Source organism: Schistocerca americana, chromosome 1 (assembly GCF_021461395.2).
Source record: "Schistocerca americana isolate TAMUIC-IGC-003095 chromosome 1, iqSchAmer2.1, whole genome shotgun sequence".
Taxonomy (NCBI): Eukaryota; Metazoa; Arthropoda; class Insecta; order Orthoptera; family Acrididae; genus Schistocerca; species Schistocerca americana.
The window spans coordinates 599,972,900-599,995,256 of NC_060119.1; the positions used below are offsets into that span (position 1 = coordinate 599,972,900).

General features: G+C 43.0%; 1 protein-coding gene and 1 pseudogene across 2 annotated transcripts in view; both read left to right on the forward strand.

Moving 5' to 3' along the window:
- Positions 1 to 22,357, forward strand: part of LOC124607035 (leucine-rich repeat-containing protein 4-like) — a 1,293,164-nt gene that overhangs the window by 606,156 nt on the left and 664,651 nt on the right. The gene's annotated exons all lie outside the window — the stretch shown is intronic.
- LOC124556446 lies at positions 21,330 to 21,447 on the forward strand (annotated as a pseudogene).

The window sequence follows — 22,357 nt, forward strand, 5'->3', positions numbered from 1 at the left end:
GACTGCCAAATTTTCGTGTCCAGTCGGAAAGAACTGAAGAAGATTAGATTCAACATCCTATCCAAAGCACAGTCATTATGGACGGAGCACGAGCGCCGGTTACGAAGGGATGGAGAAGGCAATCGGCATTGCTATCGTCAAAGAAACCTTCGCGGTATTTGCGTGGAGCGATTAGGAGAAACCACGAAAAATCTAAATCTGGATGGCCGAACGAGGATATGAACTGTCGTCCTCCCGATTACATGCCCATTGTGCTAACCGCTGTGCCACACCACTCGCTCGTAAAGAAAGGAGGTGACACAGAGAAACATGGAACTAGAAAGTTTGTAGGATTACGTTGAGTTAGACTGGAGCGAGGTATATCGTTTTTCCTATTTCTGGAGATACTGGTTTTCGCTCAAGAAAGGCGATATATTTTAAGGGAGCATTGTTAAGGGCCCTTTAATAGTAATATTATGACTAGATGTGTTTACGCTAAAAATGAAGATAATCCTGAATCCTATCTGACGCAGTATTTGCAGCCGTCTTTCAGTGTTGCTGTAATGTGATTATTTAGGGAGCTATTATAATATACAATTTGCACTTAACCGACATTGGTGTTGCATTTCTGGAACGTAATCATGTAGTAACTGTGTTAGGCTAGGCACTCGAGCGTGATGTAGCACGGAAACATACAGCATGATAGTAACCGTGAGAGATTTACGGTGTGCCGGGACAGCGAAATAAGTTTCTTGTTTTCTGTGAATCAGGCCGCTGAATATTACGGACGCCTCGATTTTTCCAACCTCCCCTGTTCCCTTCATTTCTCGCGTTTTGCAAATCCACTAAATGCCCAGCTTCTAGCGAGATCACGTTTTTGGGACAATAATCCCAAAGAAAAATAGCGCGACTCAAACATGGGACTTGAAAGATAAGGCAAGTTGGCCGACCCACCGTCGCCAGAGCGGGCGCCGAGCAACTCCGACCAAGTATTAAGCCGGCTTGGTTGGGCTGGCTCGTTAGGACTCGACCGGCCCGCGGAACTCCCTTTGCCGCCCTGCAGACCGAGTTCAGGCAATTACAGGAAGTTAACAGCCGTGAAATCACGAACGAAATCGAAATATTGTGCGTGATATCGACGTTCTGGGTCACTGCGTTAAGAAGTAGATTCTGCACCAAGGCGCAGCCTTGGATAAGGGAGTTGGAGGGAAAGAAAGAAGGAAAGTAAGAAGCCAAACTCGTGCGATGACGGCGCCACGTCCTCTACAGTGATTTCTTTACGACTCCGCTCTTCCTCTTTTAACTTATTTCTTGTAGTTTCCGAACAGTAGCAACGTCTTTTATATCGTATCGCATTATTCAGTCACATGCATTATACGTGACTGCTGATATGGAAGTTTCTCTTCGCGAATGGGCCCCTTTCGCTTGTATTTCATACCGTGCTACGCGATGAAATGCGGCTGATCATGATTTATTTTCCCTAATTACCATCTTATAGGAGACTTCAAGCTACATCAGGCTTCTGAATTCATATTTTTACTTTGTCAATCGCACCCTTTATATAGAATGTTTATTGCTTCGCCACATAGAAGATTTGTTACAGTAATGTCTGTTTCCTTCCCCGTTGCACTACACAAACTTTTATTACTTTTCATGAAGAAAGGGGGCTCTTGTCTTACCGTCCCATCGATGACGAAACTCACTCGAGACGGAGCACAAACTGATATAGGACAGGTATGGGGAAGGTAGCACAAATTTTTCGGTGGAGCCAGTCGACATTCACATCGATCTATTTAGGGAAGCTATGGAAATCTTTAATCTGGATGGTCTGTCGGGGATCCGAGCCTCTTTACTTTCGAAAGCCGGTCGACTGTAAACCCGCGCCGCTTATCTCAGTGTTGTGCGAACATCGCGTATGGGTTGATCGGAGATGTCATTCAGCACACTATTTACGAGTTTTACGCTACACTTCCTTTTTTTGTGTAAATGATGCTAGCAATCGTACATGTAGTGTCAATGATGCACTCTACAGCATAGATTCCTTTGAAGTTAGAAAAACTGCCAGATTTCATTTCCAGACTCATCATATTCAGTAATTAGCAGGAATCATGTTATACGCCAAGGAAACACGCACTTCAAATAGTTTACTTCTGAGTTTTGTATTCTTCCCTGTACTGCCCCTTTCAGTGTCAATAAAATTGACTCGTAAGGATTTCTGATACGATAGCCGGTAATACAAGCAAATGAACTCTCTTCAAGAGTTCGTTAAATATTACCGTAGCATTGTTTGTTTAGGCTCTGAGTAAGCACCTTTTTTTTTTTACATATAGTTGCATATCAGTGGAAAGGTTTAGCAGATTTACCTTTCAGCAAGTCGTCAGGAAAGTGAATGCTGAATGGTCTCAGATTAGTCGTACTTTGGTATGTATATGTGAAACCGCATAAGGAGAGAATGACTCTGAATTTTACTGTTTTGTTTCTCCACGTAAGCCTGTGATCTCAAGATCTAGAAGGTGCCATTTATTACAAAGCTACCGACTTCCCTCTCAGTAATAGCTAACGTTTTCTAGTAAGTGTCGTATGCCTGTTTGTCTGACTGCATGCCGCTACAAAAGATCGCCACTATGTTTTGGTTTAGAAGTATATCGATACTAATATAGTCTCTCCAGTAACGATATTTTAATTATTTTTGCCCGCATCTCGTGGTCGTGCGGTAGCGTTCTCGCTTCCCACGCACGGGTTCCCGGGTTCGATTCCCGGCGGGGTCAGGGATTTTCTGTGCCTCGTGATGGCTGGGTGTTGTGTGATGTCCTTAGGTTAGTTAGGTTTAAATAGTTCTAAGTTCTGGGGGACTGATGACCATAGATGTTAAGTCCCATAGTGCTCAGAGCCATTTTTGAATTATTTTTCTATTGTAATCAAATATGCTTCCGAGATGCAGGACCATTTGCAAGGACACAAATTTTTTCAGAGTTAAATCTGTTCAGTTCATCGCCGTCGTTCAGGCACAAAGTGTGTTTCGTCTGCACTGGCTAAAAACTTCACATTTGGGCGCGGGCTTAAGAAATTTGCATCTGTAATAACGTTCTCGTGTTTGAAATTCTCAAAAAATAGGTATAATCCAAAGGGGAAGACTGGTAGTACACTATATGCAGAAGACTCCAGAGGGAACAGTAAGAATGAAATACCGAGAAGGAAGCAGCCGTATTATGAGTGCGCAAGGTAGGGATTTGGTCTTCCACTACTACTGTTCAGCCCCTACTTCGAAGAATCAATGATGGATATGCAAGAGAGGCTCAGAAATTTGCTTAAAATTCAGAATGAAAAGGTATCACTGATAATATTCGCTGATGACATTGTTATTCACGGTGAAAGTGGTTTAATGAGTACTGATTGAGGACTGAGAGCAAAAGAAAAATAGGTGAAAGTAACGAAGAATAGAACAAGCACAATTAGCGATCAAATTCACAAAATTTGCAGCCGGCTGCGGTGGCCGAGCGGTTGTAGGCGCTTCAGTCCGGAAGCGCGCGACTGCTACGGTCGCAGGTTCGAATCCTGTCTCGGGCATGGATGTGTGTGGTGTCCTTAGGTTAGTTAGGTTTAATTAGTTCTAAGTTCTAGGGGACTGATGACCTCAGATGTTAAGTCTCACAGTGCTCAGAGCCATTTGAACCATTTTTAAACAAAATTTGCGACCACCTAGTAGGCGTAACACAGAAATTCTGCTAGCGTGGAATCAAAATGACGCACGAATGACAAAGCAAGGAGACTGTGAAACGCAGGCCCGGACAGGCAAAAACGGGATTCCACGCTAAGGGAAGTCTTCTAGCACCAAAGATTGGCTTTTATTCGAGGAAGGAATTTCTGGTCATGTACGTGTAGAGCATGAAATTGTGTGGAAGTGAATCATGAGCCCTGGGGAAACCGGAACAGAAGAGAATCGAAGCGTCTGAGATGTAGTATTAAAGAATAAAGCTGAAAATTAAGTGGAAAGATAAGAAACAAGTATGTCTTTGCAGAATTGACGAAAAAAGTGAATATAAAGAAAACATTCAGTAGAATAAAATGCAGTATGTATTAACATATCAAGGAATAACTTCCATGATGGTAAATGGAGTCGTAGTGGGCGGATGCTGTAGGGACAGACAGAGACTGGAATATATGCCCCAAATAATCGAAGGCGTTGAGAGCAAAATGTTAGCACTGGTCAGAAAGTCGTGGCAGGCCGCATCTAACTAGAGAAAAGAATGATGGAACTGAAAAAAAGGAAATTGTTGTGTACAACATTTCAAACATCAGATGAAGTTGTAGCTCCGAAAAGTGTTGCATTTATGCATAAAAATTAAAGACTTTGACCAGAAGGAATTTTTGTTATTATTACTGACGGATTTCTAAACTGAGCGCTGTTTCAGTCGGTTTTACACACGGGTGTGGCAGATGCGAAGCTGGTTTCCGATGAGAACCTTAGAACGATAATACAGAAGAGTCAAAACACAAATGTACATTACAAAACATATGACATTTGCCGCAATGGGGTTATATAATGATTCTGAAGCGACAAGAATGGAAATCATGCACGAAACATAAAATAATTATTAAATAAAGGGCGCAACACGTTCTTAACGTGATGGAATTGAGACATGGTGTACCTTAACGCTGCACGCTGTTTGCTGCAGCGCATAGAGCCTCTCACACCGGCCTGATGCCGTGTAGCTGCACGATACGAGCTGGCTGTGCGCCCCGGCTACAGCGCAACGCAGTCGATATTTAAGCGCGCCATGTTCTCGGTTTTAAACTGATCAGCGGACCCTTGAAACGTAAATATCTGAGCTTGTAATCATATTGCCAAACAGACCGCTAATTCTGCTCACCGGTACACTCGCGCGTTTTAATGTATTTAATTATTACAATTTGTTATTGGTGTTACACCGTGGGGTTGAGTGGAGCTGTTTTTGTTTCGCTTTTACGAGCGCTCTACGCTATGCATTTAAATCGAATTACTGTGCTTGTAACAGCAGGAGTTAACGAATTTTGGGAATTGTAAATAACAATTACTAATACGACTCACTTTTTATCCAAAATTTATTAATTCTGTTATTATTTTCCGCGTGAAATACGATCTAATTAGAGGGAATACCATGTTTGTCCTCCTGGCGATGTGCGGGAAATGTAGTAACTGAGAATGCTACTGCAAAGTGTCCATAATCCCCAATGTAGTTACCATCGCGTCATAATTGAGAATTCTATACGATTTGCCTTCCTGTTCATGTGTCTCGTCAACCGGAAATCTTATTTACGTCTTTGCTCACCAAAATGGCAGTACACACAAACTCCCTCTAGACGGCGGGGTTTGTTCTCTGAGACCGTGTGCGGACCGTGCCATTGAATCAAGAGGAAAATTACTGGAAAATGTAACAGAAACAGGATTGCAGATTATCAGCGATTTCTGTAAAAGCGGCGGGAAAAACTCACTTAACGCAATGCGCATGAATAGGAAGATAAACTCGATACTGGTTTGAATACAGAGAGTCAGTCGCAACTACCACACATCGAGGGAAGATTTCAAATGGAACTATCGCACGAATATTGTTAGGGCGGATGAACACTAGGTAGCGTATTTTTCGTATTGGAACCAAACGATGTTCATAGCAGAGTTGTGTGATTCATTAGGGTTATTTCTTTTCTTTACTTTTTACGACTATAGGAACCATCAGTAATCAACAAACGCATGTGACACGCTACTGGATAAACGTTGTGCCTCGATTAAAAACATATTCTTAAAATTCATAAGTAGTACCTTCAGTCATCGAGATTACTAGAGAAACGTATTAATTAATGGTTTCGAATAACTGTGCAGTTTCATAGCACTAGTCACCAAGTTAACCATTTCGATAGTGGAAGGATTATCGTTGGATAGAGCTGTTTTTCGGTGCCACGAGATACGATAACCAACTTTTCTTCTATTTTTTTATATTATTTTTATAGGATTCAGATATCCCGTTTGCCAGATACAGTGTTAAATTAAAAGCGGAGGGAAATCGCGTTGCCATCTAAATATCATGTATTATTTATTATTCTATATTAGCCAATAGCTAAAAAGATAATTAAAAATAAAGTTATTATAAAGTACAGCAAGATCTATACTCTGGCATATGTTGGCGACGTAGCTGTGTTACATAACAATGAAAATGAATCAGAAACACATAGAACACAATGAAAGGTAGGAAAGGAACAAAAGTTCTGATGAATACAAATAAAAATGTACTTAGTCTTAATTCGCTATCCATAAAATAATAATAAGCTAGAAATTAATAACGCAGTTTGTATCGTTATCGCCGGCCGCGGTGGTCGAGCGGTTGTAGGCGCTTCAGTCCGGAACCGCGCGACTGCTACGGTCGCAGGTTCGAATCCTGCCTCGGGCATGGATGTGTGTGATGTCCTTAGGTTAGTTAGGTTTAAGTAGTTCTAAGTTCTAGGGGACTGATGACCTCCGGTGTTAAGTCCCATAGTGCTCAGAGCCATTTTTTTTGTATCGTTATCCTTGCACCCTAATATTCTCCAACAGTTCCATAAAAGCCGAAATCGAATCGCGAATTCAAAAACCTGACAAATGTTGCTACGGCCTTCACACCGTTTACAAAACAAGTTACCCTGTACTAAATCTGAATTCCACATATAAATTTTATTAACTGTGCAATTTTTAACCTACTGATCTCAAACCTGGGCTTCTACCAAAAAAAATTTTTCACCCATAAGAGACAGTACTAATAAGACTGAACAATATTACATAACGATGAAATTCATGATTTAACCAAAAAACTAGATATAGTGGAAAAAATTAAAAGACAAAATATTACAATAGTTAGAGCATGTCATTTGACCACCACAAAGCAAAAACATATCGGTAATGTCACAGAAGCTTTCCACTGGAACGCGTCGATCACGTAAAAGATGTCTTGACAGTATTCGAAAAGGTTTGGCAAAGTTAATGAAGAGACTGGAAAATTACTTATGAAGATAAATTTGCTCAAAATTGTTCATTCTGCCACGAAGAGGCTTGATAGCTGTAACGCTATAATAATAATAATAACAATATAATAATAATAACGAGCTATTCAAGGAGCTGGGAGGTAGTCTAAAAGAAAATTACTGTAAATGATAATGACTTTGACATTGTGCCACGTAGTGGTTTTCGTTTGACTCTAATTAACTAAAATATTTACAATACTGTCCTCGGAGAGACAGGAGTCACACATTGGAGAGAATATGAATTTGGACAAATGTCTCGTTTTATTGTCACTCGCGAGGAGTGTCTTAGGCTATTAATATTAACAGTTTCATTTTCCCTGAGATGTTCAAATGTGTGTGAAATCTTATGGGACTTAACTGCTAAGGTCATCAATCCCTAAGCTTACACACTACTTAACCTAAATTATCCTAAGAACAAACAAACACACCCATGGTCGAGGGAGGACTCGAACCTCCGCCGGGACCAGCCGCACAGCCCATCACTGCAGCGCCTGAGACCGCTCGGCTAATCCCGCGCGGCTTTTCCCTGAGACTAGAATTAAATAAGGGAGGATTCCATCAACATCAATTCCCGTTCTGTTGTTTTATCTAGTGTCAGTATGAAGTGTAGCTACAGAGGCAGCTCGTACTTCAAGTTTTCAGGCTTTCCTGTGCGGCTGGTCCCGGCGGAGGTTCGAGTCCTCCCTCGGGCATGGGTGTGTGTGTGTGTTTGTCCTCAGGATAATTTACGATAAGTAGTGTGTAAGTTTAGGGACTGATGACCTTAGCAAGTCCCATAAGATTTCACACACATTTGAACATTTGATTTTTCTGGCTTTCAAAATAATTTTCTTGTCGAGTTTAATGTTTAATTAAACCAATCCCACAAGATGAAAATAGGTTGAGTATTCCAGGTACGTCTGTACAGTAGTTAGCTGCGATTCAATTTAAATATTATACATTATGTGTTTTGCAGTGTGCATAATGCTACAGACTCTTTGCAAAATGAACTGCTGCTAATTGCTTAATTAATGTATTCAACTCGTTGTCTCATCTGTCGATACAGCTATGTTTCCGAAAAAAGGAAGAAATCGCAAGATGCAAGTATAAATGATGCAAGTATAAATGATGCAAGTATAAATGATGCAAGTATAAATGATGCAAGTATAAATCTTGAACGTATCCTTCGACGTGGCAATGGCTTCTGTTTAAGTATGAAAGACGAAACCAAGGACCACTTTGAAACCCGCAACTAAGAGAATAACAGTGCGCAGTGACATGAAGTCGATTAATGAAATGTGATAAGCCGTGAGTTAAAGGAAATAAATGTTACTGTTAATTTTGGAAACAGACGGTTATCCCAGCGGACAGATCGCTTATAATACTTGAGCAATCTATGAGCTCCATTGGAATGTTCTTATCCTATCTGGGTTGGTTATCCGCTTGAATAAACAGATGTCTGTCATATACGAAAAAGAAGTAACGAGTGGTTACAGCATTATTCGCTCACCGAAAATCTTAACTGGGCGAGCGTCGAAAAATTTTCTCTCTCTCTCTCTCCCTCTCCCTCCCTCCCTCCCTCTCCCTCCCTCCCTCCCTCCCCCCCTCTCTTTCTCTCTCTCTTTCTCTCTCTCTGTCTCTCTCTCTCTCTCTCTCTCTCTCTAATGTTTACTCTGTTGTATGGAGTCCTCTGCTATCATGATTCAGCCCGTTTATTTCATTTGAATTTGAATTTGCGGCTGGATGCGCTTCCTGTCGCCACAGTCGTCAGTTAACCTGAGGGAAGAACTTGTGCGTGTCGACCGTGCGTGCACAGCGAGCGTAAACGTCGTTCTGAATCATTGCGAGCGTCCCCACTTGTACCAAACCTCCAGAAATATCTCAGTTTAGCCAGCGAATCCGTAGAGAGTGGTATAGGAGACGTACAGTTTGCTTGGCCGTACTTTTCCATCCGAGTTTTGCGGAGATTGAGAGAATCCGCCAACCCGTCCTTGGACTATCTAGTGAGTCATCGTGTAGGATCATTTCCACCTATTTTGCCGAGAAGCTCTCGAAGTTTATGGTATGTCCCTCGCAGAAGCTGTATTGATGCGGCCGGGTTCTGTGTAAAGTGCAATTCTACTTCCTGTGATTCTAAGTGATGAAGCAGGAAGCTATATTATTCGGAATAATGTTCAAAAGGGTTGCCGTTACGACGTATTTATTTACTAAGCACCATAAACTAATTATGTCGACCTTCAGTTAATAATGATTAACTGAAAACTAACACTTTCCTAAGAGCATAGTCTTACGACAGAAGTAGAGCGGAGGAAAGCCTATAGGCGATTGGCGACTATGGCACCTAGTCTGTACCTCGTATTTACACTCGTGTAATATTATTGTAATAAAGTAGTTATGATTTTTAGGCCTCTCCTAATATCTGTGCCGGCCGGAGTGGCCGTGCGGTGCTAGGCGCTTCAGCCTGGAACCGCGCGACCGCTGCGGTCGCAGGTTCGAAATCCTGCCTCGGGCATGGATGTGTGTGATGTCCTTAGGTTAGTTAGGTTTAAGTAGTTCTAAGTTCTAGGGGACTGATGACCTCAGATGTTAAGTCCCATAGTGCTCAGAGCCATTTGAAGCATTTTTGCAACGCCATATGGCCCCCACTGGGTCCTTCAGCTAGCGTTGGAAGTGAAGTCTTACTTCCGAATGCGTGCATTCTGCAATACCGCTTTACTCACCGAATGCTACATGATATCTGCAGACGCGGTACAAAATTGTAAAACTGGAAAATAAGGAGATAAAATGTGGTTTGAACAGAAGGGGTACCTTACATAAACGTATTATAGCTGATAGTATTTTCCGAGATTGAGATTAGTGATCATCCCAGTGTATTTTGTATAGTCAATCGCAGGAAACCGCCTGAAAATAACACACAAGCTGGCCGTTGTAAGAGACCACCCAACAATCGTCAATCCGCCTTGCCGATTCGGGTGTGGCTCACCCTCCCTCTCCCCCCGCCCCCCGCCCCCCCCCCAACCTCACCCCCTGCCACATAAGCTTGCACACTTCACGCTAAACTGCACGAACAAGTCGAAGAAAGCCTTACGCGCTAGGCTTAGAGAATATTACAAGGCGGCTGTCAGTAAATCGTGCAGGGATGTCCTTCTGTTACACGCATACAGCGTCTATAAGAAGCCACCATTTCGATGCACGCTACACTAAAGTGCAGTGTAGTTAAATTTTGGCAGTCGTTACAACAGGTGCAGGAATAATTTCCCATAGACAATTTTATGTGTATGTGAAACTGCAATCGCTTTAACTTGGTACAGATTCCAATTTAATTGTAGATGGCCTTATAACTGTGTAGGGCAATTCTCAGATCAGTGAAAGGAAAGGAGACAATACTTGCACAAAGAGCATCGTAGTCCTGTGCTGATCAGCCGTATTAAAGATTGAATTTTGGAATGAATAGCGCCTGTTTTGGCAGTATTCGGGGAGCGAGTCGAAGATTTTTGATGTATGGCCGACGGTGAGGGCATTAGAGATGGGGCACAGGCTCGGATACACGGATGGTGTAGGAAACCGAGCATGTCATTTTTAAAGGAACGCTTTTGGCATTTGCTTTAAGCGATTAAGGGGGATAGGACGTCAAACGTGCCGACTTGGAGCAGGAAAGGCACCACAGGACATTTTAATTCCTACTGTCTATACTTTTACAAATAAATTCATAGAACTTTGTCAGCATGACCAGAAAGGGTTCAGGATTCACACTCGTACCAGTGGGAGTTCAAACACATAACAAAATAATTTTTTTACATGTCAAATTTCATCATTTTTTCACTTATTATTGCCAGCATGTGTTGCTATAGGTACGGTTTTCTTCATAAGTAAGAGAGATTCTTCGATGAATTTTGCACAGCACACAAACCATACTCACAGGTGTATGAAACTCTAGAATTTTCCAAAACTATTAAAATCTGCCGTAAAAATTCAGATAATAAACTACAGAATTTCAGTTTTTTCTAAACATGAAGTTTAAAATATAACAGCTCATTCATTTTTTTGTAAACTAAAGAAATTATAGAGTTTCATACCCCTGTAAGTATGGTTTGTATACTGTACAAAATTCATCGAATAATCTCTCCCATTTATGAAGAAAAGTGTACCTATAGTAACATATGCAGCCAATAGTAAGTGAAAAAATGATGAAATTTCAAACATAAAAAAACTAAATTTTTACGTTTTTGAACTTCCAATGCTAAGAGTGTGAATCCTGAATCCTTTCTGGCCATGCTGACAAAGTTTTATGAATTTTTTTGTAAAAGTATAGACAGTGGAAGTTAAAATGTCCTGTGGTGCCTCTCCTGCTCCATGTTGGCCCGTTTGACGTCCTACCCCCCTTAAGCTCCAACTGAGGAATAATATCTGTTGGCCCTTTCATTAAACCGTCCTTGCCTTGAAAGCGATTAGGGAAATCAGAGGCGGACAGGGAATTCTACTATCATCTTCCCGAATGTGAGTCCATTTAGCTTACCATGCTCTCCTCGCTCGGTTCGCCATATCCATCATTATGCTGCGCAACTAACAACCAAATATTCCGTTCTTCCATCTGCCGATGTCGCCATGGACGAGGCTACATTCGAATTTCTTCTCTTGTATGGAAAAAGCGTATGACAATCTTTAGTTAATGCTATTTTTTCCACTATCCACGTAACGTGAAAGACCTGTAAAGTTAACGACATGGAGTAGCGACTAGAGTTTGTTCGTTATTCACCGCCGTCCCTCCCACCGTGGCTCGCACACACAAACACGGCACTCGAGTGGACGAACGAGCTGAGAGGATTGTGAATTTGAGCCTTTCACAGAAGTGGGGCGTCGGTGACGGTAAGAGCTGGCTAGCTGGCCCGCCTTTGTTGCGAGTCTGCAGGGACGTGTAAGCGAGGGCAGCGGCTTGTGTGCAGTTTGTCTGCCGTCTGCTGCAGCGCACGTGCCCTGCACGTGGATGCGCCGTTTGCAGACTGCGGCGCCGCTGCCTGCACTGTCCACAAGCCGCGCTGCGGTACCGCGCCCGAACACAGTTTCCCGACTGCTCGCCGGGCTGACAGTGTCCTTCCACCGAGAGGTATTATCACGCATCGTGCTAGGTCGACGTAGCTGCCACGAAATGAAACGGTATGAAATCACATGACTAACGACAGCAAACGCTAGATAGTGAACAGGAACGTGATGAAACATGTACAGGGTAGGCCACAAGTAACGAACGGAAATGTTTAATATTATTGTATTGAAGCAAGAAGCAGCATGGAGGGCAAATAGGAACGTGAAAAGGCTTCCTAACTCCAGCAGAAATTGTATTTAACAGAAAAAAGATGCAGGCAAGACGGAATAACACAGACAGAGACATTTAAGTCTCTAATTTATCTACGATAACTTTGGAAGCTGAAGAAGTGAATTAAGATTTGTGCTGCGGCCGGGACTCGAACCCGGGTCTTCTTGCTTATGAGGCGGATTTGCTGACCATTACAGCACCGCAGTATTATGGGCCTCATGCCTGCACGAACTACAGAAGTCAAATATCCTTCCCAACACAAACTCCAATTCACATCTCCCCTTATATTGTCACTATTACCAGGGCTCTCCGACATTGAAATAGCACCCCAGCATTGGACGTAATGGGGAAGTGCTTACTACATGTGATCGTATAGATCTTAAATTAAATTTTCCCTGAGACATTTAAGTCACTAATTTATCTACGATAACGTTGGAACCTGAAGAAGTGAATTAAAATTAAAATTTTTGCTGCGGTCGGGACTCGAACCCGGGTCATCTTGTTTACTAGTCAGCATTGGTATTAGTGACAATATAAGGAGAGATGTGAATTGGAGTTTGTTTGGGGGAGGATATTTGACTTGGGTCGTTCGTGCAGTTATCTTGCCCATAGTGCTGCGGTGGTGCAATGGTCAGGATATGTGCCTACTAAGGAAAAAGTCCCGAGTTCGAGTCCCGGCTGCAGCATAAATTTTAATTCACTTCTTCAGCTTTCAACGTTATCGTACAGAAACGAAAGATCTCGCATACTTCTTACGTATTTCAAACTCACTCTGTATGCGTATTCGTATCATGACCATCTGACATTGTTGGGTCGCATCTTCTTTCTTCATCCAGCGACGCCGCATGGAGGTTCCAGCGGCGCCGCTTGGAGACTCTGGGAATTTTCATCTCCGCCGACTCCTTCCTTGTCGATTTCGTTGGTGAACGAAGCAATGATGCCTCAGGCGATCAGTCACTTGATTATCCTTGTCATATTTCGTGGGTTTTCCACTGCGTGATGTACATGTCACAAACCCAGTTGTAAAGGCCTTTCTTTCCAGTTTCCGAAGATTAACTTCCGTTCGGGTTTCTTTCCTGGAGCGACTAAAAAAGTTGTCCCCAATTTCATCATATGTCTCACCCGTTCGTCCTTGTTATGTGCCTAGACGCTAAGAAGAAGACAATCTTCGGTTGTTGATCAGCTTGAATCCGCCATACAACACAAATGTTTACAGCAGAATCACCGTGGTGGCAAAACTCGGGCATTGTTGTAGTGTGAGTGACCTCTACCAGAGTGCAGACATATTGCGGATATGGAACATTATTTTCAACCTAGAATACATTTCCAGATCCGTTTAACCGTGAGTCCGCCCCGATAGCTGAGTGGTCAGAGCGGCGGTCTGTCACGCCAAGGGGCCCGGCTTCGATTCCCGGCTGGGTCACAGATTTTCTCCCCTCAGAGACCGGTTGTCGTGTTGTCCTCATTATCATTTCATCATCATCAGTGGAAGGCAACGGGAAACCACCACTGAAATCACTTCGCAAGACGCTCATGCGGTGGACCTCTCTGACGAGGCTTCCCCCATGTCAAGACCTGCCGTAAGTTTAACCGTGAAACTACATGTTAATGCTTGTATAATTTCCAGGCGTGACTAATACTTGAGTACTTTTCGATCGTGACTTCTGGCCTACCCTGCATGAGCTGTGGACGCATTGAATCCCGCTATATGGTCATACACATGTCGCCAAATAAGAACCGCCCACCCACGTCTGTAATACTAGCACAAGCGAGCAGCTAAATTCATTTAAATGAGAGGATACGAGAGCAAGGAGGAAATTTCTCTACCCGCCACGGAGTTGACACTTACATCAACAAAACTTTTTTGGGGGGTTTTGATACATACTTCGCAATAATGTAAGTCTGTACGCGTATTCTAACGTGTGTCTTTATAGGCCTTTTTTGTTTAATTCAGTCTGTGCCAATAAAAATTCGTCCTAAGCTGATGGGTATCTTGCTTCCTCATGTGAGACAGTTAAAAAACAGGTGGCTGAATTCGAGCATGGCCTGTAGAACAGCTGATGCCGTATGCGACGGGGAAGAAAGATTACGCTGCATTTTACTGAGAAGTAAACTATGAGAAAGGTTATTGAAAACTAAGTGACGCTTTTGTTGAGTTATTAATCAAAACTAAATGCGAAAAATTAGATTTGTAAACTTACAGATATGTTGTAAGAAGACTGCGACCAGTCGCTTTGTAATGTATACCTTTAATATCTGCTTGCCTTTTAGCGATCTTAGTATAAAGTATTTGCAAACACCCGTCATCTGATGATGAACGTGCCAGTGTTTGGAAAACCACTGATGCACAAATAAAAGTTTAAAAGAAAAATACAAGTCGACTGGTGGCGGTTGCTATACAAGACAAGAGATTCACTATTTTAAGAAATGGCAATGTCTAGCTCCCAGAATGGATAAGAGCAGTTTGCAGCAATTTTAGAAGTAATCCATATATTCAGAGTGGTGATTTGTTACTGTTGGAAAGACGCATATTTCACTTAAGAACTGAGACAGCTAACAAAGGAGTAGCTACAATCAGATTGTCCTGCAACAAATACGTTATTTCGATTCCATCTTCCGACTGCGCGAGTGTTGTGGGCCATCTGGGTGAAGAACTCTTTGATATATGGAGTGGATTGCAAAAGTGAAAGATTTCCCTCCAGGGCTATGCCATTACCGACAAAGGTTCTTTTGCAGGACAATAATCCACGTATGCAGTGGAACATGTTCTCAATTTCGGGAAGAAATTTACGCTGGAAACCTGAGTTTTAAGTATTTTGCATACCTTCAGAAATCGTAGTTTATAGATGAAAAACACTTGCTGGAAAATGAATACTGCATATTGAGTACTTTGGCCTAAAAGGTTACTTGTCGAAAAATAAGTGGAGTTTTGTCCTGTCTTGGTCTTTATAAGTACTCTCAAGGAATTTGGATCTTTGTGATATTAGTCGTCTGATGAAGACGAACGTAGAATTTGGTCATTTTCAATGAAAGTCATAACCATCTGATTTCCAGCAACTTCTCTCAGTGTGTCCATATTATTTGGTTAAACCTCAGTTTACCTGTCTTTCGTGGATCTCTGGCTGATACAGTTTAGATTAAGAATGGAGGAGCTAGCGGTGTTCTTTATTATTTATGTATGCAATTACTTCACCTGGAAAGATTAGGGCCTTTCGTCTAGGGTCTCTTTCATGTAACCATACATCCTTAGCAAGTCAACAATATCAGTTGTATAGTACACTAACAATGTAATAATAATAATAATAATTTGTTTGGTACACGAACAGTGTAACAATAATAATAATATCAATTGTAGTAACGAATATATGGAATTTCAAAAAAGTCAGTCTTATTAACATCGTATGAAGCAATTACCGCATTTCGTTTGTGTTAGCTATGAATAACAGTGTCTAACAGAAACGTGCGGCTACAGTGCGGGAGGGATCAAACTGTTACATCAAGCTAACTGCCCAGAGAAATTACGAGGAATAGTAGGGCAAGATTAGCAGACGAAATGGAAAAAAACCGAAATTATTATTTATTATGTAGTATTCTGCCTAGTGGCAGGTCCATGTCTTCGTATGGAGAATTTCTGATTCCACTGTTCCCTGTCTTCAGCTTCTTCCTTTAGTCTGTTGTATCTCCTACCATCTTTCATGTCGTCCAGATGTTGAATTCTTCTTCTTCCTCGTCCTGCGTTTCCTCTGAGTTTCCCTTTCTGTGACATCATGTATGAGTCCCTCGTGTGTAAGCACATGTCCAATCCAGTTGGCCTTTCTCTGAAGAATTGTACGCAGAATACTTCTCTTCTCTCCTACTCGTCGCGGTACATCGTCATTTTTTATGCGATCTGTCCACTTGATCTTTTCCATTCTCCTCCAGCACCACATCTCAAAGCTCTCTAAATATTTTTTCTCCTTCTTTCTCATGGTCCATGTCTCTGCTCCATACAGTGGAATGCTCCAAATGTAGCACTTTATCAGTTTTTTCCTCAATGCCAAACTCAACTTGCTGGTCAGCAGAGTCCTCTTCTTGTTGAAAGCAGCTTTGTCCATGGCAATTCTTGCTCGGATTTCGTTGGTGCAGTGGGCATTCTTTGTGATAAAACTTCCCATGTACTTGAACTGATTCACATTTTCCAGTTCCCGATTGTCAACAGTTGATTTCCATGCCGTATTTTCTTCCCGTTTCCACCAAATTGTTCATCATGTGTAACATTCGGTTGCATCATCACATCGGTCCTTCCCATACTCAGTTAGGTTGGACAGGTGACGTGATTTTCGCACACTCTGTTTACTTCACACGTATTTCAGTGACTCGGGTCCTCAATACCTCTCCCCACATATGAAACGCCTGTCATCATTCAATAGCTCCAGTACCAAAATAGAAAGGAATTAGAAAAACACAGTTTAACATGTGACAAAGATACTGATTTCCTCTTGGACAGAAAGAAAACTGCTGGAATATGTCTAGAGAGAAGCTAGGCCGATAATAACAGATAAAGCTTTACACTCCTTTTGAATTCAGAGTGATTTTGCATAAGACTCACATTACCGGGTAATTTGTTCCACAGACGTACGGCTCAAATGGAGAAGGAGGTCGAAACAGATGTGCTATTCAAAGGTACAGACGAGATGCTACACGTGTCCGAACTGGTACTGGAGCTATTGAATGATGACGGGCGTTTAATATGTGGGAAGAGGTGCTGAGGACACGAGTCACTGGAATACGTGTGAAGTAAACAGAGCGTGTGAAAATCACGTCACCTGTCCAACCTAACTGAGTATCGGAAGGACCAATGTGATGATGCAAACTAATGTTACGCAGATATCTCACGCAAGGTTCTTTGCTAGCTCGAATCATCTTGAGTCTTTGCTATTTTTGAGCCATCCTGAGCTACATCACACCTACGGTGAACTGACGTGGAAAGAGACTGGAAGGTGGGTGAGATGGCTTCCTCTCGAGTAGCCGGCTCTCTGTGAGGCGGGCTCGGGTGCGTCTCCGGCAGGTATCCGGTGGCAGCGGCGGAATTCAGAACGGAGCGTGGCTGTGGTGGGCGGCTGTTTGAGAAGTGGCCGATACCGCCACAGGCCGCCGCTGCCCACGGGTCGATGTGGGGAGCGGACGGGGGCGGCAGGCGCCGGCTGCAGTCGGGCCCCAAACAGCCACCCCATGCTCTATAATGTCCCGCCCACCCCCTCTTTCCATTACCCTTACCTGCTGCCGGAACTTTGCAGACAGCGCGCGCATGTCGATACGCTTCGGAGCTTACGACCAGCGTTATGCGCCGGGCGCCTAGAAAAGGCGGCGGCGGCGGCGTCATACCCGCGTTTGTGCTGTTTTTTTTTTTTTTTTTTTTTCAGCTGTCTCGGTGAAACCGTTGGTGCGATGTTGTGCCTCACAACACAGACCTTCTACCCTTTGCTACGTGTCTACATCTACATCTACATCCATACTCCGCAAGCCACCTGACGGTGTGTGGCGGAGGGTACTTTGAGTACCTCTATCGGTTCTCCCTTCTATTCCAGTCTCGTATTGTTCGTGGAAAGAAAGATTGTCATGCCTCCGTGTGGGCTCTAATTTCTCTGATTTTATCCCCATGGTCTCTTCGCGAGATATACGTAGGAGGAAACAATATACTGCTTGACTCCTCGGTGAAGGTATGTTCTTGAAACTTCAACAAAACCCCGTACGAGCTACTGAGCGTCTCTCCTGCAGAGTCTTACACTGGAGTTTATCTATCATTTCCGTAACCCTTTCGCGATTACCAAATGATCCTGTAACGAAGCACGCTGCTCTCCGTTGGATCTTCTCTATCTCTTCTATCAACTCTATCTGGTACGAATCCCACACTGCTGAGCAGTATTCAAGCAGTGGGCGAACAAGCGTACTGTAACCTACTTCCTTTGTTTTCGGATTGCATTTCCTTAGAATTCTTCTAATGAATCTCAGTCTGGCATCTGCTTTACCGACGATCAACTTTATATGATCATTCCATTTTAAATCACTCCTAATGCCTACTCCCAGATAATTTACGGAATTAAGTGTTTCCAGTTGCTGACCTGCTATATTGTAGCTAAATGATAAAGGATCTTTCTTTCTATGTATTCGCAGCACATTACACTTGTCTACGTTGAGATTCAATTATCATTCCCTGCACCAAGCGTCAATTCGTTGCAGATCCTCCTGCATTTCAGTACAATTTTCCATTGTTACAACCTCTCGATATACCACAAGATCATCCGCAAAAAGCCTCAGTGAACTTCCGATGTCATCCACAAGGTCATTTATGTATATTGTGAATAGCAACGGTCCTACGACACTCCCTTGCGGCACACCTGAAATCACTCATACTTCGGAAGGCTTCTCTCCATTGAGAATGATATACTGCGTTCTGTTATCTAGGAACTCTTCAATCCAATCACACAATTGGTCTGATAGTCCATATGCTCTTACTTTGTTCATTAAACGACTGTGGGGAACTGTATCGAACGCCTTGCGGAAGTCAAGAAACACGGCATCTACCTGGAAACCCGTGTCTATGGCCCTTTTGAGTCTCGTGGACGAATAGCGCGAGCTGTGTTTCACACTATCGTCTTTTTCGAAACCCATGCTGATTCCTACAGAGTAGATTTATGGTCTCCAGAAAAGTCATTATACTCGAACATAATACATGTTCCAAAATTCTGCAACTGATCGACGTTAGAGATATAAGCCTATAGTTCTGCACATCTGTTAGACGTTCCTTCTTGAAAACGGGGATGACCTGTACCCTTTTCCAATCCTTTGGAACGCTACGCTCTTCTAGATACCTACGGTACACCGCTGCAAGAAGGGGGGCAAGTTCCTTCGCATACTCTGTATAAAATCGAACTGGTATCCCATCTGGTCCAGCGGCCTTTCCTCTTTGAGCGATTTTAATTGTTGCTCTATCCCTCTGACATCTATTTCGATACCTACCATTTTGTTATCTGTCCCTATTATAAACACTGGCCGGTCGCGGTGGCCGAGCGATTCTAGGCGCTACAATCCGGAACCGCGCGACTGCTACGGTCGCAGGTTCGAATCCTGCCTCAGGCATGGATGTATGTGATGTCGTTAGGTTTAAGTAGTTCTAAGTTCCAGGGGAATGATGACCTCGGATGTTAAGTCCCATAGTGCTCAGAGCCATATAAACACTGCCCATTTCTTTCCTCCTCCTCCAGTCGGAGCAAAAGGCAAGAAAGTCTGAAGGTTTTTCAGTTGTTGACGTAGCAGAGAATGGGAAAAATGAAACTGGTGAGAGGTGGAGAAACGGAGAGGTGCTGAGAGTATGGTACAAGGAAGTAGATTACTAGGCGTAACTTAAAGTATAAGAGGAAACGGAACTTGGCATATGCTGAGGAATCGTGATGTAATTATGAGAACAATTTTAGAAAAATATGTGATAAAAGAAGTGAAAGCAAGGGGGACAGATCGTGGGCGACCTGATAGATAAATATAGTCTCAACAGCTTGAAGAAGGAAGCGATAGTCTACATGAATGTTGAGACAACAAGAACCTGATCACAGAGCAGAAAATCTGTAACGGTTATACTGAACCGTGAAGGGTTTCCTTTGGTGTCTTTTTTTCATTTCGGTTGGTTGGGTCTGCACTAGAACATCCCGGAAATTTACCTGATGCGCTGCCCTTTCCAAGAATCCTTCCAGCGAATCTAAATCTCATATTTTCGTTCCATTTCCATCCGGTTCGTTGAATTACCAACTTGTCTGTATACGATGTGGCAATTTCCGAATTGATGTTTTTCTTAGTGTCGTCCGTTGTTTACGGGTTTTATTTTGCATTTACAGACATTTGAGGAAAGCAAATGTTCAACACGAACAAAATTAACGATATGTATGCCCCAAGGACGAAAGGTAAGACTGCCAAATCTCTCAGTAGTATAATAATGATAATAATAATGTCGAATGGCTCAACTGTCCTTGAACTAAACCTCACTTCGGCGACTGGCGTGTCTGAATTAAGGGCAGCCGGTGTACTCGAGCGGACACCCATCCGAGTGTTACGTGCGTTTCCCACAGAATCTGCAGCAGACTCAGATTTTTTCCCTGGCGTTCCTGTTGTCTAAGGATAATAACGTCATTGATGATTCTGTGCAAAATTTGAGCATCGTAGATGGCATTTTATGTCAGCTAAATTGTGACTCGATGGGTGACTACAAATTCAACGCTTCGGGATTCGTACGTCAGTTAGATCGAGCACTTTTTCCTCTCTGGCATATTGCTTCTTTCATCTCTTGCAATAATCAGAAAATAGGAAAATAATTAGCTGCACCGTGATTCGGAATTCAAATTAAACTGAAGGTCGCCTCCAATTGGCAGAGTAAGTCAGTTCAAAGCTCGGAGGAAGCAAAGACCATGCCCTCTCAGGTAGAGTCATGCTTAGTAAAGCATTGCGGTATTCAACCAATTATCACACTGAAGTCAGCTTTTGGTACGAATCTCTTTGGAAGCAATTAAATTGATGGTTATGCTCAGAAACAACAGAATGTGTTTACAAATGGCTCTGAGCACTATGCGACTTAACTTCTGAGGTCATCAGTCGCCTAGAACTTAGAACTAATTAAACCTAACTAACCTAAGGACATCACACACATCCATGCCCGAGGCAGGATTCGAACCTGCGACCGCAGCGAGAATGTGTTTACAAGATTAGTGGCAAACTTCAGGACCTTGTCATATCGTTGAAATATCTGGCGGCAGTACAGTGAAGCGAACGGATGCGTGTTTCAGCAGCAACGAAAAATAATGTAAGATATAGTATTGTTTACTAGGAAGGAAGGAAGATTAAGATTTAATGTTCCATCGATGACAGGATCGTTAGAGGTAGAGGACAAATTCCGAATGGGAAAGGAAACCGGTTGCACCCTTTGAAAATAACCATACTGGCATTTGTCTCGAGCGATTTAAAGAAATCATGGAGAACTTAAATCTAGATTAATTGTCAAGTATTTGGCAACGGCCTTGCCGCAGTGGATACACCGGTTCCCGTGAGATCACCGAAGTTAAGCGCTGTCGGGCGTGGTCGGCACTTGGATGAGTGACCATCCAGGCCACCAGGAGCTGTTGCCATTTCTCGGGGTGCACTCAGCCTCGTGATGCCAATTGAAGAGCTACTCGACCGAATAGTAGCGGCTTCGGTCAAGAATACCATCATAACGACAGGGAGAGCGGTGTGCTGACCCCGCGCCCCTCCTATCCGCATCCTCCACTAAGGATGACACGGCGGTCGAATGGTCCCGGTAGGCCACTCGTGGCCTGAAGACAGAGTGCTTTTTTCACGAGTACTGGAATCGCCGTCCTCCCGAATATAACTACTGTGTCTAAGGAAATTACACGTACAAGGTGCTTCAGGAATGGATTAGATTACAACAGCAGTTGTTAGGAGACTGCCGTCGGATTTAACTCTCTTCGTAGGTTCCTGACGTCTAATTAGTTAATACTGAACATCGTTATGGCGCCGCGTGGTCTGAGGCGCCTTGCCACAGTTCTCGCGGATCCCCCCGTCGGAGGTTCGATTCCTCTCTCCGGCATGTGTGTGTGTGTGTGTGTGTGTGTGTGTGTGGGCGCGCGCGTGCGTGTGTGTATGTATGTATGTATGTGTGTGTGTGTGTGTGTGTGTGTGTGTGTGTGTCGTCCTTAGTGTAAGTTAGTTCAAGTTATATTAAGTAGTTTGTAAGCCTAGGGACCTGTGACATCAGCAATTTGGTCCCATAGGAACTTGCCAAAAATTTCCATCGCTATGTTTTTCGTAAGCCTCTTACCAAACCTACAATTTTCTTCATTTTCTTCTTTTTAAGTTATATTATGTATTGTGTAAGCCTAGGGACCTGTGACATCAGCAATTTGGTCCCATAGGAACTTACCAAAAATTTCCAACATTTTCATCGTTACGTCTTTCGTAAGTCTCTTACCAAAGCTACAATTTTCTTCTTGTGCATCACCGTGAAACCGATAGAGCGTGGCCACTTCTAAGTTTATT